This window comes from Bos indicus, chromosome 27 (assembly GCF_029378745.1).
Source record: "Bos indicus isolate NIAB-ARS_2022 breed Sahiwal x Tharparkar chromosome 27, NIAB-ARS_B.indTharparkar_mat_pri_1.0, whole genome shotgun sequence".
Taxonomy (NCBI): Eukaryota; Metazoa; Chordata; class Mammalia; order Artiodactyla; family Bovidae; genus Bos; species Bos indicus.
The window spans coordinates 42,215,730-42,233,149 of record NC_091786.1 but is presented as its reverse complement, the minus strand read 5'-3'; the positions used below and the strand labels follow the sequence as shown (position 1 = coordinate 42,233,149).

Below are 17,420 nucleotides of genomic sequence, written 5' to 3'. Positions count from 1 at the left end.
GGCAGCCCACCAGGCTCCCCCATCCCTGGGGTTCTCCAGGCAAGAACACTGGAGTGGGTTGCCATTTCCTTCTCCAGTGCATGAAAGTGAAAAGTGAAAGTGAAGTCGCTCAGTCATGTCCGACTCTTAGCGACCCCATGGACGGAGGCCCACCAGGGTCCTCCGTCCACGGGATTTTCCAGGCAAGAGTACTGGAGTGGGGTGCCATTGCCTTCTCCGATGCATCTCAGCAGCAGGCATGTCTAAGGCCTGGTAGACCAGTTAGCCGAAGCCACCAAAAGGCTGTTTGGCCAATGATTTCGGAATTAAGTGTCCTAAAACAGCATTCCTTTCTCCTTGTGGGCCTATGGGCCCAAGGGGGACTTCCCTGGTAGCTCAGACAGTAAAGTGTCTGGCTACAGTGAGGGAGACTTGGGTCTGATCCCTGGGTTGGGGAGATCCCCTGGAGGAGGGCATGGCAACCCACTCTAGTATTCTTGCCTGGAGAATCCCATGGATGGAGGAGCCTAGTGGGCTATAGTCTATGGGGTCGTACAGAGTCAGGCCCACAGGGGTAGGCTGCCCCAGGTGTCTCATTCCCTCCCTGAGACCCGTGAGCCTGCCCAGGCAGGTCAGCGGAGGCACCAGAGAGCAAAGCCAGACGCACAGGACCATCAAGCCCTGGGTCACATCACAAGCTAATGTCACATGACCAAACACACTCACAAGACCGGGAAATGTGGATCCAAGGGAGGGTGAAGAGTTGAGCCAAACACTCTCTCCTATGAGAAGAGGCCCAGTGGGCAGGCGTGCACGCCAAGTTGCTCAGTCGTGTCCAACTCTGTGTGACCCCATGCACTGTAGCCCGCCAGGCCCCTCTGTCCCTGGGATTCTCCAGGCAAGAATACTGGAGTGGGCTGCCATTCCCGCCTCTGGGGGACCTTCCCGAGCTGAGGATCGAGCCCACGTCCCTGTGCCTCCTGCGCTGGCGGGCGGGTCTTCACCACTCGTGCCACCTGAGCTCTGACCCCACTTTGCCACTTAGCAGCCAGGAAGCCCAGGAAAAGTCTCTCTGAACCACTGTTTCCTTATCCCTGAAACAGAGCTTTGGCAAAGGTTTAGAGTGACTTGACTAAGGGACCACTAAATGGTCACCGTATCATTATGGTCTAGAACAGTGGTAATATACGTACCACAGGCTAACCAACTGTGCCACTAGCCATTAAAAAGAATGAAATTATGCCACTGGCAGCAACATGGGTGGATCTGGAGATTATCATACTAAGTGAAGTAAGTCAAAGGCAAATTTCACATGACATCACTTATATGCAGGATCTTAAAATGATACAAATGAACTTATACACAAAACAGAAACAGAGTCACCAATGTAGAAAACAAACTTATGGTTACTAAAGGGGAAAGGCAGGGGGGATCAATTGGAAATTTGGAGTTAACATGTACACATTACTAAATATAAAATAATAATAAACAAGGACCTGCTGTGTAGCACAGGGAACTCTGCTTGCTATTCTATAATAACCTAAATGGGAAAAGAATTTGAAAAAGAATAGATGTGTGTATATGTATAACTGAACCATATTGCTGTACACCTAAAATTAACACAACTCTGTAAATCAACTATACTCCAACATAAATATAAAATTAAAATTAAAAAGAAGAGAACAGGGGTCATCAAGGGAGGCCATGGTGTAGCCGTGACTGCCAGAGTCCAGCTCCTAACATCTATAAACTTCTGATTTTCCTCCAGGGATTCCAGCGGGGTGTACCAAGAACCGGGGTGTGGGTTCAGCAGGGCAGTGTGCAGGGCACTGGGCCTGTTCTGAGCTGCCCCTTGGACTCTGACCCCCCACCCTGCAGCCTGCCCCCCGTGGCAGGAACAGCAGACAGACAGGCTCAGCCCCTGCTACAAGCCGCCCCTCCCTGCGGCAAAGGCAAGGCTGAGTCGCTCTCAACCACATCTGCTTCTGGAACCAAGCTCCTTCCTTCTCTAGTGAAGGATCTGCTAGCAGCTCACGCCTTCTCTGAGTTCTGGCTCAGGGCTCAGCTCTAGTGCAGCTCAGTCTGTGGGGCCTTAGTTCCCCAACCAGGGATTACGTCAAACCCATGCCCCCTGCAGTGGGAGCTCGGAATCTTAACCACTGAACTGCCAGGAAAGTCCCTGGACTTTTCTGCTTACCGACTGTGCCTTGGAGAAGTGACCTAGTGCCTCCTCTATAAAACAAGCATAGTCACAGACGCTACCTTCTGGGTGGCTCTTTGCAGGATTAAAAGCGCTAATACAGCATAGTCCTGTTAAGGAGAAGGTCTGCTCCATTGTACGGACCTCCATGAATGTTGGGCGGGGAGACCCTGTGAGGTCCTTGCTGTGATTTTCACTGTCATTGGTATTGCATCCTAGACTTGTTTCACGGTTGGGATAGATTAACTTCTCTCCCTGAAGATTTAGTTCCTTTTTTTTTTTAAGTTTCTTCTGCTCCCTGCATATTGTCTTCTCTGAATTCCTTTGTTTCTCTTTTTGCTCTCTCTCTTTGTTCCCTTGAATGTCTGGTGGTCTGGGTGTCTGTGTGCACACTGAAGTGTGAGCAGCCTTCAAAACAGTACCCAGCGATTGGCACTCCCTGGTACTGGCACCTCCTACGTAGGTCCCTCCCAAGGTGGCTAGAGCAGCCTGGGTCACCAACGTGATACAGCAGAAGTGATGGAGTGTGACTTCCAGGACTAGGTCAGGAGAGACACGGCAGCTCCCAGCCTGCTGTCTGGTACCACTCACTGCCATTCTGTGCACAGAGTCCGGCGGCCCGTGGGAAGTCTGTGGAGAAGAGCCAAGTCCTCTTTCCAACAGACACCACGGAAGGGAGCCATCTGCGAGGGGGCACCTCCAGCTCCTATCAGCAGTCAGACCTCATGAGCAACCTTCAGCCAGAACACACAGCTGAGCCCTTCCAGAATTCTTGATGGCGAGGTAATAACCGTCAACTTCTGTTCTAGGTCACTGCATCGCCAGGCGACTTATTACACGGCAATAGGTCACTAACACAGGAAGGGTAGTTGGCTGACTGGGTAGCGAAGGTAATCTGGGTGTCCAATTGCTCACCAGCTAAACTTTCGGTCAACCGCGGGTGTAGCCCCACCCCACACACCAGGATTTAGAGGTCCTTGACCCTCCGATCCTGAGACTAGAATTCTAGAGTTCTGCCAAGCCAACATGCCCCTCGTTTGTAAGAAGTAGGTTTCAGTTTCCCAGTTCTGAGGAAGTAGTTATCATTTTTCCTTTTGCTTGTCCAAAATTTCATTGTTGTGGCTCATCTCTGCCATCCCCTCTCTCTTCTTCTTTGGCCTTATGGGTTGTATCACTGTTTTTAATTTGCTGTCATTTACCAGGCTGTGGGAGAGGGCAGAGTTCAGGCGGGTGTCCCGTCTGCCACATTTGGTCCAAGTCAGAGGCGGTCTTCCAGCATCTGAAAACCGCTGTGGCTGCTGGAGGGCTCAGCTAGGCCCCTCCATCCTTAGAAGGTCGGCGCTGTGGGCAGGTAGAGCTGAGAAGGGCTTGGAAGGCCCAGCACACCCCTGAGTGCTGCAGGGCGGGTGTGGCTTGGGGAAGGGGAGGAGGCGGAGGAGGCCTACCCAGCCCTTGCAGAGTGCAAGATGGTGAAAGGAAAGGCCTGGAAGATGACAAGAATGAAGACATGTAATCAGACATGGGTCAAAACTCGAAATGGAACGAGGGTGTTCATGGGACAATCCTCAGAGCAGCTCTATCCTCAGGACACCTGATAAAGACAGGCCCGTGGCTTCAGACAGCATCAGCCTCTCCTGGACAGAAGATGAGGAAGAAACATCGGCTGTATGTATTTTAAGGAGTACAACATTCAAAAGGAGTGAGAGAGCAAACATCCTTGCCTTGTCCCTTTTCTTTTCTTTAACTCTTTTTTCAGCTGTGCTGGGTCGTCACTGCCGTGCTAAGGTTTTCTCTAGTTGCAGCATCTGGCTGCAGAGTTTTTTATAGATATTTTTTATCAAGTTGAGGAAGTTCTCTTCTGTTCCTTATTTATTGAGAGTTTCATTTTGAATTTTGCCAAATACTTTTTCTGCATCTTATTGATCGTGTTGATGTGATGGGTGACATTCACTGATTTTCTCTTGTTGAACCAGCCTTGCTTACCTGGGATAAACTCCACTTTGTCATGGTATGTAATCCTTGGGTGCAATTGTTGATACAATTTACTAATATTTGTTGAGGATTTTTATGTCTGTGCATAAGAGACATTCATCTGTAGTCTTCTTTTCCTGTAAAGTCTTTGTCTGTTTTTGGTATTACAATAATATTGGCCTCCCAGAATGAGTTAGTATTAACTCAAAGTATTACCTCTACTTTGATCTTATGGAAAAAATAGTCGAGAATTGTAATAATTTCGTTCTTATATGTTTGGTAGAAATCATCAGAGAACTATCTGGGCCTGATGCTTTCTGTTTTGGAAGCAAACAGAATTGTTGATTCAATGTCTTTAATAAATATAAGCCTATTCAGAGTGTCTATTTCTTCTTGTGTGAGTTTTGGCAAGTTGCCTCTTTCAAGGAACTGATTGATTTCATCCAGGTTATCTAATTTGCTGGCATAGAGTTGTTCATACTATTCTCTGTCTTTTAGTGTCTATGAGATCTGTAGTGATGTTTCATTTCTCACATTAGTAATTTGTGTGCTTCCTCTCTCTCTGTCTTTGTTAGCCTGATTAGAAACTTATGATTTTTTTTTTTTTTTTGATCTTTTCAAAGAACCAGCTTCTGGCTTCATTGATTTTCTCTATTGATTTCCTTTTTTTAATTTAATTGATTTCTGCTCTAATTTTTGTTATTTCTTTTCTTTGGCTAACTTTGGATTTAACTTGCCTTTCTTCTGCTTTCCTAAAACAGAAGCTTATATAACAGATTTTAAATCGTCTTCTTTTCTAATATATGCATTCAACGCTATACATTTTCTTCTAAGCACGGCTTTTGCTGGATTCCACACAACTTGATAAGTTGTATTTCTTTGAAATTTCTCTTGAGATCGCTTCTTTGACCTACATGTCACTTAGAAGTGTGTTGTTTAATCCCTAAATATTTGGGAATTTTCCAGCTCTTTTTCTGTTGCTGATCTCTAATGTAATTCCACTGTGGTCTGGGAGCAAACATCATGTGGCTTCCATTTGTTTAAATTTGGCAAGGTGTATTTTCAGGGCAAAACGTGGCAGATATTGGTGTCTGCTCCAAGTGAGCTTTGGAAAAAAATGTGTATTCTGCGGTCGTTGGATGAAGTAGTCTAGAGGGGTGTGTGTGTGTGCTCGTGCTCAGTCACTCAGTCATGTCCAACTGGAGACCCCATGGTCTGTAGCCAGGCTCTTCTGTCCATGGGATTTTACCTGCAAGAATACTGGAGTGGGTTGCCATTTCCTCCTCTGGGGGAATCTTCCCAACCCAGGGATCAAAGTCATGTCTCCTGCACCAGCAGGCAAGTTCTTTACCACTGAGCTGCCTGGGAAGCCCATAGCTGTCAGGGTATCCAGTCAATTAATGGTGTGTTGAGTTCACATATTTTAGTTTTTACAAAGAGAATATATTCATGTATTTCATGTCTTATTCCTGTAAAGTACCAGTGCAATCAAACAGAAACAACAAATGACGTTTTTGAAAGGCAGCAATGAGCCAGGCAGAATGTGTTTGTTGGGAGCAACATTGTGATCATTGGCACTCAGTCTGCCAGTCTTGCCAGTCTTGCCAGTCCAAATAGGGGTATGGTGGTGCTGACGACCCAAGACCTCAGAGCTGCCACACTGACCAGAGCTGGGGCGGGGAGTCCCCAGTGGTGGGCTTGGGCTCAGTCTAAGAACTGCTCTCAAACACGAGCTGCCGAAGTCCAGCCAAGCCTATTCATCTGTGATCATAACAAAAGTCATGACATTTATGTTCACACTCCAAGCTCGTTTATAGGATTAAGCAATTGAAGGTGAACGTCATATTTGTCTTGTATTTTGGATCAGACACTAAGCATGCCAGCTCACAGAACTGAAGGGACCTACCTGCGAGAAGGCAGATATCACAGACGAAATTGCATTTCCAGCCTTCTCTTAGGCAACTCTCATTGAATGTGCAACATTTCTTTGAGGTATTTAACTTGTTATTACTCCTCCTTTCCTAACGGACATTAACTGCAGGAAATCTCCAGTTCAACAGGAAACCATATCAACCAAAAACTGTCTAGTAAATAAACAGGGAAAGCCGAATGTACATCACCTAACACCAATGCAAGAGGTTCTACCCAGCGTTCTGTCCGAGTTCTTTCCTCTGTCCCTTTCTTTATGTTCCTCTAGGGGCTCAGATGGTAAAGAACCAGCGTGCAGGGGGGGAGACCCTAGTTCAATCCCTGGGTTGGAAAGATCCCCTGGAGAAGGGCATGGCAACCCACTCCAGTATTCTTGCCTGGAGAATTAATTCCATGGACAGAGGAGCCTGCTGGGCTACAGTCCGTGGGGTTGCAAAGGGCGGGACACAACTGAGCGACTGACACACATCCTTCAGATGGAAGAAGTCCACTTAGAAGGAAGGTCTCAGTGACCTACAAAAGTAGAGAGCCAGGTGCAGCACAAGGCAGAAACGCTGCCTTCCCAGTGTTGACGTGTTCATCTGATGGTATCATTGTTCATCCGATTTTATCAAAATTAGTTCCCAGGTACCAACCACAGAGAAACTTGACTTTTATCAATGCAGCAAGCATGAGAAGTTAACTAAACAAGCGGTGCAGAGGAAAAAGGTGTAGGCACATATGTTTCCACAGATCTCTAAAGATTCGTGATGAAATTTCCATGGTCTTACTCAGAGGTGGTTAGAAGTACAGTGAATCAGATGAGACTTCTTTCTCTTGTTTTTAAGTCTTTCTTGAATTTGCTACAATATTGCTCCCGTTTTATGTTTTGGTTTTTGGCCACAAGGCATGTGGGATCTTAGCTTCCAACCAGCTATCTGACCCTCACACTCTGCATTGGAAGGCAAAGTCTTAACTACTGGGCCACCAGGGAGTCCCCATACAAGATTTCTTAATCATTCACTTTTAAAGTTAGAATCATCTAGAATACTCTTAAACCCTTTCAGCCCTACATGAGACTGATTGTGAGAGAAAGAGTAAGTGATTGCTGCAGTGAGTATGTGTGACTTTTTGGAAAATATGTTAGTTTACTGTGGAGACAATGATGTCATGGGTAAAAACAAAGCTATCAAAAAATTCAATATACATACTTTTTTTGTAATACACTCATGGTTCATAGGGAACAAAAATGTTTCATAAATCAGCCCAAGTGTTGTATACAAATTACAGTATTTGGAGGAATAATGACTTTTATTATAGTTATACGACACTTCTCAGCAAATAAATTTCTCTAATCGCTCCTAAATCAAAGAACTTTCAACTTTTGTTTTCAAAAGCAATTTCCTTATTTCTTACTAATTCTGCCAACCATTCAACTGTTAAGAGAAAAGTTCAAACTTATGTGTAATTGTGCTAGAGATGACCAGCATTTTTAGAAATGTTTCATATGAGATATAGTTGTTTTGTGAACCTACATATAAGTTAGAAAATATAATTTTCCTTTGAAATTGCTTTCCAAAGCCTAGAGAAAATTAATGTGCATAATGACACCTTCCAATGAGCCATAAATTTACAGTCTTTCCAAACACATTTGCCTGGATCTCAAACATAACTAGTTAGGGGTAGGGGGCTAAATTAGGAGTTTGAGATTAACATATACACAATACGGTATATAAAATAGATGATCAACAAAGACCTACTGTATACCACAGGAGTTATATTCAATACTTTGTAATAACCTGTAAGGGAAAATAATATGAAATATATATATATATATATATATATAGTTGTTGTTGTTCAGTCTCTCAGTCATGTCCAACTCTCTGCGAATGCATGGACTGCAGCGCGCCAGGCCTCCCTGTCCATCTCCAACTCCCGGAGCTTAGTCAAACTCATGTCCATTGAGTCGGTGATGCCATCCAACCATCTCACCCTCTGTTGCCCCCTTCTCATGCCCTCAATCTTTCCCAGCATCAGGGTCTTTTCCAGTGAGTCAGCTCTTCAAATCAGGTGGCCAAAGTATTGGAGCTTCAGCTTCAGCATCGGTCCTTCCAGTGAATACTCAGGATTGATTTCCTTTAGGATTGATTGGTTTAATCTCCTTGCTACCCATGAAATATATATATATATGTACATGAAAGTGATGTCGCTCAGTGGTGTCTGACTCTTTGCGACCCCATGGACTGTAGCCTACCATGCTCCTCTGTCCATGGGTTTTTCCAGGCAAGAATACTGGAGTGGGCTGCCATTTCCTTCTCCAGAGGATCTTCTCGATCCAGGGATTGAACCTGGGTCTCCCGCATTGTAGGCAGACACTTTACCATCTGAGCTACCAGGGAAGTACATATGTATGTATAAAAAATAGACTTCTTTGCTGCACACCTGAAACAAATAACATTATAAATCAACTATACTCCAATAAAAAGTGAAAAAAAAAAAAAAATGAAGTCAGCCAAAAAACGAAAACCTGTAACTAGTTAACTTTTATTTCTCCTCTCACTCCTGTGGCCAGGTGCTTGCTTGGGGCCACTGAAGATCAGAGGACGCACTTGATACATCCTTAAATCAATCCCCTATATTCACTGGAGGAACTGATGCTGAAGCTGAAACTCCAGTACTTTGTCCACCTGATTCGAAGAGCCGACTCATTAGAAAAGACCCTGATGCTGGGAAAGATTGAAGGCAAGAGAAGAAGCGGACGACAGAGGATGAGATGGTTGGATGGCATCACTGACTCGATGCACATGAGTTTGAGTAAACTCCAGGAGTTGGTGATGGACAGGGAGGCCTGGTGTGCTGCAGTCCATGGGGTCGCAAAGAATTGGACACAATTGAGTGACTGAAGGACAAAAGTCCCTACATGTATCCGGATCTACAGGGGCAAGTTACAGGATTCCAAATTTTACTTCCAGTGGTGCCACAGCGCTTCTCTGGGGAGAAGTGTTGCTTTTCCTGGTGTCCTCCTACAAGCGCAAATATGCCTGAGAGCAGGTCCTCCCAGCCCGCTGGCCTCAGTGAATTCTAGGATGAAGAATGGACAGGCCAAGGCTGCTCCATGGATGACTATCAGTGAAAGAAGGAGAAAAGGGAGACCTTGTCTTACGGATCCATGAGGGTGAGATTCAGCTGCATGAAACAGAACAAAATAAGAATGGCTTAGACATGCTAGAAGCCTAGTTCTTCCTTCCACAAAGGCAGTCATTCGAAGCTGGTGGGATGTGGACTCCATATGCATTCTGGAACTGCAGCCCTGCACCTGGCCTCCATCCTCAGGGTTGCCTCGGGGTCCCAGACAGGCTGCCAGAAGAAGAGAAGTAAATGCAAAAGGAGACGCCACCCTGCCAAGTCAGTTCCCTTTAGACCGCCTTCTGGGAAGTCCCACAGACTGCATCACATTGCCAGAGGCAAATCACAAGGACACAGCTGACAAATCGGTACTTCACTCTGGGTCACAATGTGCCCAGTTAAAAATAGGGGCAAACAAAGAGGAAGTGAGGAGTGAGCGGAGCAGGAATGCTGGGGGCGGCGGTCAGCCTGTCTCTGCATTTGGCAAGACGTGAAGGTCACGACTGGCCTTGCAAGATCTGGTCTGACGTTGTTCTCGGCTCTCTTAAGAATGCTTGCTTCCTTTAGGCCTCTCCCGGGTGGGGGACCGTCCTAAGGACTGGAAGAGCCCAGTCCTGGCAAGTGTGGTCCAGAAGAGTCAGACATCAAGTCCCACCATATCCCTCCCCCTGGTGGCTCAGATGGGAAAGAATCTGCCTGCTGTTACGGGAGACTGGGGTTTGATTCCTGGGTTGGGAAGATCCCCTGGAGAAGGGAATAGCTACCCACTCCAGCATTCTCGCCTAGAGAACTCCATGGACAGAGGAGCCTGGTGGGCTACAGTCTATGAGGTTGCAAAGAGTTGGACACGACTAAGCATGCATGTCAGGCTGAAGAAAAGACACATGTGCAGAGACCCACTGAGCATGTTGCACGCAGCCCACAGGGGTGCAGTAACGGTCCCTGCGGGCCCAGGAGGCGGGACGCCCTTCCCCAAGTGGCTGTCCGCTGGGAAGGCAGCTCGGGACATTGATAGAGATGTGGCTTGCTTCCAGCCCCTAGCGGACTAGCATGGGCTCCTGTCGTGACGACCACAGGAGTTCAACACCCAGCCGAGTGTCCTCCTTGCTGGAGAAGACCCTCAGCACACACACCTGTGGGTCGCAGTGTCGGCTCTCTGTAAACGTGCTCCGTGTGTCTGTTCTGTCTGGGGAGAGCTGGGGGTCGGATCATCCTGCTGATATGGGCAAGTCCATAGAGACAGACTGCTTACACCTTGGTAGGTTTTTATTTTCTTTTAAAACAATGCTTAGGGGCCTTCCCTGGGGGTCCAGTGGTTAAGAGTCCACCTGCCAGTGGAGGGGACACGGGCTCAGTGCCCAGCCTGGGAAGACCCCACACGCTGCGGGGCAACAGATCCCCACTGCCACAAGTAGGGAGGCCGTGTGCTGCAGTTCCCGAAGCCTGCGTGCTCAAGAGCCCGCGCTCGGCACCAAGAGGCCACCGCCCTGAAAAGCCTGCCCACCACCACGGGGAGTGGCCCCTGCTCACCACAAGTGGAGACAGCCCGCGCAGCAGCAGAGACCCAGTGCGGCCAAAAAGAAAGAAAATGAAATTTAAAAAAATAAAACGATGATTGAGATGAGTGGATAAAGAAGGTACGGAATATATATATACACAAAGGCGTGCTGGTCATGTGCTCAGTTGCTCAGTCGTGTCCTGCTTGTTTCGACCCCGTGGACTGTAGCCCGCAAGGCTCCTCTGTCCATAGAATTCTCCAGGCAAGAACACTGGAGTGGGTTGCCACTTCCTTTTCCAGGAGATCTTCCCGACCCAGGGATCGAACCTGAGTCTCCTAGATTGCAGGTGGATTCTTTACCATCTGAGGTACCAGGGAAGCCCGTACAATGGAGCACTGCTGCTGCTGCCAAGTCGCTCAGTCGTGTCCGACTCTGTGCGAGCCCATGGACTGCAGCCCACCAGGCTCCTCCATCCATGGGATTTTCCAGTTGCTCAGTCGTGTCCGACTCTGTGCGAGCCCATGGACTGCAGCCCACCAGGCTCCTCCGTCCATGGGATTTTCCAGGCAAGAGTACTGGAGTGGGTGCCATTGCCTTCTCCAACGCAGTAAAGTGAAAAGTGAAAGTGAAGTCGCTCAGTTGTGTCCGACTCTGTGCGACCCCATGGACTGCAGCCCACCAGGCTCCTCCATCCATGGGATTTTCCAGGCAAGAGGACTGGAGTGGGTTGTCATTGCCTTCTCCGACAATGGAGTATTAGTGAGTCTTAAAAAAAGAACCACACTTTGCCCCTTGAAGCAACCTGGATGGACTCAGAGGGCATCATGCTAAGTGAAGTAGGTCAGACAGAAAGAGACAAACACTGTGTGGTCTCACAGCAACAAAACAGTGAAAGTAGCAAATAAGAAGCAGGCGTAGAGCCACCAAGAGCAAACCGGTGGCTTCCAGCGAGGAGAGGGAAGGCGTGCGCTGCCCGAGGAGGAGGCACTCACCAGATGCTCTCTCCATCTCTGCCACCTGCCCGGCCCCACATCCGACACTGGCCTCACCGTTTCTCTGTCTTGGGTCCGAAGGGAACCCCCTTCCAGCTCACCGCACGGTCTTCCTGGCCTTTCCTCAGCTTAGCCGAGCATTACTTTTAAACCCTCATTCTGATCTTTGTTTTGTGTTTACAGAAGTAGATTCCTTTTATTCCTTTCCCCAGACAGGCCTAATCCCTTTGGAATTCGAGCTTTTAAAGAGCACCTCCTTGGTTATGGAAAGGCAGCCCGCCACCCTGCTGCAGAGAGGAAACACGCCCCACCCCTTCACCGCCCCGGGCAAAGGCACCCTGGCTCCCCCTTCCCTCAGCTTCCCTCCCATTTCTTGTTGGGTTGGCACCAAGGGCAACCTGGAAAAAGAGGAGGGAGGGGTAGGGGGTGCAGGGGGACAGAGAGGCGGAAGCAGGTGGCTCACCCTGGACCCTGAGGCCTGACCGCACCCTGCTGGGGGATCGTCATCGAAGGAAGGGACACAGTGCCACCACCCCAGCCACCCAGCTGCCAGGAAGGGGGCAGGCAGCCGGGCGTGGCTGCCACAACGGGGAGCCACTGCCACCGGGGCCCTGCCAGGGCGGCCCCACGCAGGAACCAAGGGCGGGAGAGGGCACCTGATGACGCCTCTCACTCCTCCTGCAGCTACAGGTCCCGAGGGTGCTCCCTGATAAACAGCTGTTCACAAAGCCTCTGAGTTCACTTCCCGGGGAGACCGAGCTGGGAAGCAGAGACCGTTGGCACAACAGGTGAACGCCCTAACACCCGAGAAGACAGTGCGCTACGGTTGTCCTTTCAGGGGACAATGATGAAGTCACTGTTCCATGTGGAGTTGGAGCACACGGCATCAGTGAGTTCCCTCGGGCCTGCGTGCACGACTCCATGTCCATCATGCAGAGATTAAAAGTCCTGAGAGGTGGTTACTCTGTTCCCCCATTTTACAGATGAGGCGACCGAGGACCAGGGAGAACACAGTCCTCGCTCAGGGCACCGCGGCTCGTGGCTACGCTGCGGCTGACCCTGGAGGCTCATTGCAGAGTCTGTGCTCCCACACCAGGCGCCTCCTCCTCCCCTGCCAATGGGCTAGGTTCTCCTCCAGGGCTAGTCCTCCTCCAGGGCTAGTCCTCCTCCAGGGCTAGGTTCTCCTCCAGGGCTAGTCCTCCTCCTGGGCTAGTCCTCCTCCAGGGCTAGGTCCTCCTCCTGGGCTAGTCCTCCTCCGGGGCTAGTCCTCCTCCAGGGCTAGGTCCTCCTCCGGGGCTAGGTTCTCCTCCAGGGCTAGTCCTCCTCCTGGGCTAGTCCTCCTCCTGGGCTAGTCCTCCTCCGGGGCTAGTCCTCCTCCTCCCCTGCCAACGGGCTAGGTCTTCCTCTGGGGCTAGGGCAGGTGGTCTGGTCTCGGTCCCTGCCGGGGACAGGAAGGCAACAAAGAAGGATAGGAAGATGAGACAACGGAAGAGCAGAGCTTGAATAGAAATGCAAATCTCAAAAGACATTCTTTTTTTTTTAGTTAAAAGCGTGTCTCTCGGAGGTCGCTGGTGGGCCAGTGGTTACGAATCCACCTGACAATGCAGGGGACACCGGTTTGATCCAGGTCTGGGAAGATCCCACACGCCCTGGAACAACTAAGCCCACAGCCCATCTCCTGAAACCTGTGCCCCAGAGCCTGAGCTCTGCAACGAGAGACACGGATAGGAAACCTGAGCCCCGCAAGTGGAGAGCAGCCCCACTCCAGGCAACCGACACGCATGAGCAGCACCAAAGACCCAGCACAACCAAAAATAAGGAAATTAACTATTTTTTGAAATAGCATGACTCAGGTAGAAATATAAAATGAGCATATACCAGACCTCTGTTGAACTGATTGTATTAGTTTTCTAGGGTTAATGTAACAAATTACCACTTAGCAGATGGTTTAAACCAGTATGAAGGTGTTCTCCCCAGTTTTGGGGGCCAGAAGGCCCAGTGAGGGTCCGCAGTGTGGCACCACCTGCCCCCACATCCAGCCTCTAAAGGAGAGCCTTCCTCCCAGTCTCGCCTGTCCTCCGCAACGCCACTCATTACTGGATTTCTTTCTTTTTCTCTTTTTCTTTTTTTGCTGCAACAGGCCACATGAGGACTCTCAAGCTCTTCAACCAGGGATTGAAACCGCGCCCCTGCAGTAGAAGCTTGGAGTCTTCATCTCTGTACGGCCAGGGAAGCCCCCCTCATCACTGGATTAAAGGCCCATGCGAGGAACCCAGGTCTGTGTGTGGGCTGGAAAAGAATTTCCAGACATGAGGCAGAATGAGAGGAGAATAGAGTTTATCAGAGCGGGAGACGCTGTTAGAACAGCAGGCAGCTTCAAGGGAGAGTCAACGCTTTGGGGGGTTGGAGCCAATTTCTTTTATAGCCGCAAGACAAAGAAAACTCCTGCTGGAAGGATGGCATTAGGTCATGGGCTAGGAGGCTATAGCGTGGGTCACAGGGTGGCTATTTTTACCTAATATGGGGTCGGGGGGCTCATGGCAACGGTTGCTATGGAGCTTGGTCAGTGCCGGAGATGACCTTGGTACAGGGTTACACCTGTGGCCTTGGGACAGGGCCTTCACCTGCCACCATTCAATCCACTAAGCCTGTTAATGATGGAGCCAGCAGGAGAATGAGTTCTTTCAAAGGAAAATTTGAGAAACAGAGGTTTACCTAGTCAGTTAGCTAAGGTGCGTGAAAGAACTTTGCTAACTTAGGGATGAACCGAACGGTTCATGTCTCACGGGAAAATAAAACTGGAACCTTGCGGGTTGTCGTTTCCTACAGACGGAAATCTATTTGGACAAGCATGTTCAAGTTAGCATGTGACTCACAAGTTCAGTAGTGAATGGAAAATTAAGCAAAGTTCATCCCTTAGACCATCGTTATCCAATAGAACTTTCTGCAGTGATGGCATATTCCGTATCTGGCTGTCCAGCCCAGTAGCCACATGGGCTACTTGAAATGCCGCCACTATGGCTGAGAAACTGAATTTTGAATACTAGTGGATTGTAATTAAAGTTTAAATAGAAAGCCACCAGTGGCAGTGGGCTGGTGCAGCCCTAAAGAATTCAATAACCCCTCACAGGACCTCTAGACAATGGAATATTGAAAGGATACACCGTTATCGCTTATATATAGAATCTAAAACAATGGTACAAATAATTTATTTTTCTACTCAATACTCTGTAATTACCTACATGGGAAAAGCATCTTAAAAAGTATATATATACACACACACACATATATATATATGTCTGACTCATTTTGCTGTACACTTGAAACTTACACAATATTGTAAATCCACTATATTCCAATGGGCTTCCCAGGTGGCTCAGTGAGTAAAGAATCCATTTGCAATGCAGGAGACGTGGGTTCAATTCCTGGGCTTGGAAGATCCCCTGGATGAGGGCATGGCAATCCATTCCAGTATTCTTGCTTGGAGAATCCTACAGACAGAGGAGCCTGGTGGGCTACAGTCTATAGAGTCACAGAGAGTTGGACACAACTGAAGCGACTGAGCACGCATGCACTATAATACAATAAAAATTAATTTTTAAATAAAGGATATACTGTTGGCTTTTTTTCCAAGTTGGTATCATCTTTCTTACAACGTTAAATGGCAGAACTCAGACCAGGCCAACCACAGGAGGGGTGGGACTTGGGGCGGAATTGGCAGTGGAGTGTCCATGGAGTCAGAAGAGCACTTTTATTTGGTTCTGATCAATCACTGTCCTGTTGCCAGAATTATAGAACGTTTGGGGAGGGGCCAGACATGTGTTTGGCCCCTCCCCAAATCTCTCAGCGTTTCTTGATATTCAGAGATTAGCCAGTAGGTGATCTCTGCCCCAGGGAATCAGCCCACATTCATTGTCCTCCCACAACGTGCTTTATTTTTAGTTGCCTTTGTTACAATGCCATCCAGCTCTAGGCTTCACATGTGTTGGACCCCCTTCCCCGCACCCCAAGCGGTGCAATTCATTTCAGCTCAACAAACATTTACTGAGCACCTACTATCTACAAGGACTGGCCAAAAAGCAGGAAGACTGAACTAAGGAATTCCCTGAAACGAGATGAAAAGCGTGAAAGAAAAGTTGGGAACGTGGAAGAGACTGTCACGTGCTTCCCACGTCCACCTGAACACGTTTCAGAAGGAGGACAGAGTGGATAAATGGGATCAAATATCTCAAAAGAAGAAAAATGTCCAGAGTTAATGAAATGCACGAGTCCTCTGAACAACAGTGCCCCAAAGACCAAAATAGGAGAAAGAAAAGATGCCATGTGCTTAATGGTGACATTGTGGTGAGATTTCAGAATACTAGGGACATGGCCTTGATCTCCCTGAGGAAAAAGGAAAAAGCAGATGATTTTTTTTTTAATAAAAATAAAACACTGTATGGCGGGTGGGGGGAAGGAGTATCACCTTGACCTCACACTTCTCATCAATAACAGCTGATGCGAGAAGACAATGAAGCTGCATCTTTAAAATTCTAATGGAAAAGACTTATGAACATCGATTTCAAGTGAAAATATTCTCGTAGGGAAAAGATGGGCTTCCCAGGTGGCACAGTGGTAAAGAACCCACCAGCCAATGCAGGAGATGCAGGAGACACAGGTTCGATCCCTGGGTTGGGAAGATCCCCTGAAGGAGGGCATGGTAACCCACTCTAGCATTCCTGCCTGGAGAATCCCGTGGGCAGAGGAGCCTGGTGGGCTACAGTCCCTGGGGTCACATTGAGACGGACACACTGAAGTGACTCCGCATGCAGGCGTGTAAGAAAAAATGGAGGCATTTCAGACAAGTGAGAACTCAGAAAAGATACCATTCACAGGACCCGTTTAAAAGGATCGCTGGAGATTGTACTCTACAAAACAACAAAAAGGAATTTAGGAAGAGCGAGACTCTAGAGAAACAATCAGGAGCTAAAGAGAAAATAACTGTTAAAGTGTCATGTTAAGAAAAACAAGTATTCATAAGGAGTTCCATCTATTTTTTTAAATATTTATTTATGTATTTGGCTACATCTGGTCTTAGTTGGCATGTAGGGTCTAGTTCCCTGACCAGGAATTGAACCCAGGCCCCCTGCATTGGGAGTGAGGAGTCTTAGCCCCTGGGCCACCAGGGAAATCCCCAGGAGTTCCATCTATTGAACACATTTAACTTGTGTCACAAATAGGAAGTTTGCTTACCATCAACTTCAAAGAGTCAAGCCTGCAAACGTTTCTGTAACATCTTACGGAACCTTGCTGGGCACTGGTGCATGCAGAGAGACAGGTCCACCGCAGCCAAGAGGGTGACTGGGTTGATGGGGTGTGACACCAGGGTCCCGCCGGAGCTCCAGACCCAGGGACTTGTCCACTTGGCCCAACAGCCTTCGTGCATTGCAAGGCCATCCTGCACAACACGGTCTCACTGGTCCATATTCTGTCTTCTGAAACCACAGATTTTCTTATTTTCTAAAATAAGAGTGTTTGACTCAGAATGAATTTGTATAATTTGCCCTTCTGGTCTTTCTATTAGAGCGCTTAAATGACTCCACGGAGACCTGCCAAAAGCTTTCAAACCTTTAGCATCGAGTGGGAAGTGAAATTGAATAACAAATGAGCTGGAGTCAGGGGGGAAAGTCTTGTTTGAAAAGAGAGGATGCAGCTGCTTTTGAACCTTTTGCTTCATCCCCCCCCCACCCCTCCCCCATTTATAAC

At 48.2% G+C, this 17,420-nt stretch overlaps 1 long non-coding RNA gene across 1 annotated transcript; it reads left to right on the top strand.

The window, feature by feature from the left end:
• The first annotated feature begins 4,026 nt into the window (after positions 1 to 4,026).
• LOC139180147 (uncharacterized) lies at positions 4,027 to 15,285 on the top strand. The gene is made up of 3 exons (XR_011564452.1): positions 4,027 to 4,187; positions 13,816 to 13,951; positions 15,083 to 15,285. It is a non-coding gene; the product is annotated as an uncharacterized lncRNA (long non-coding RNA).
• Positions 15,286 to 17,420: the final 2,135 nt, after the last annotated feature.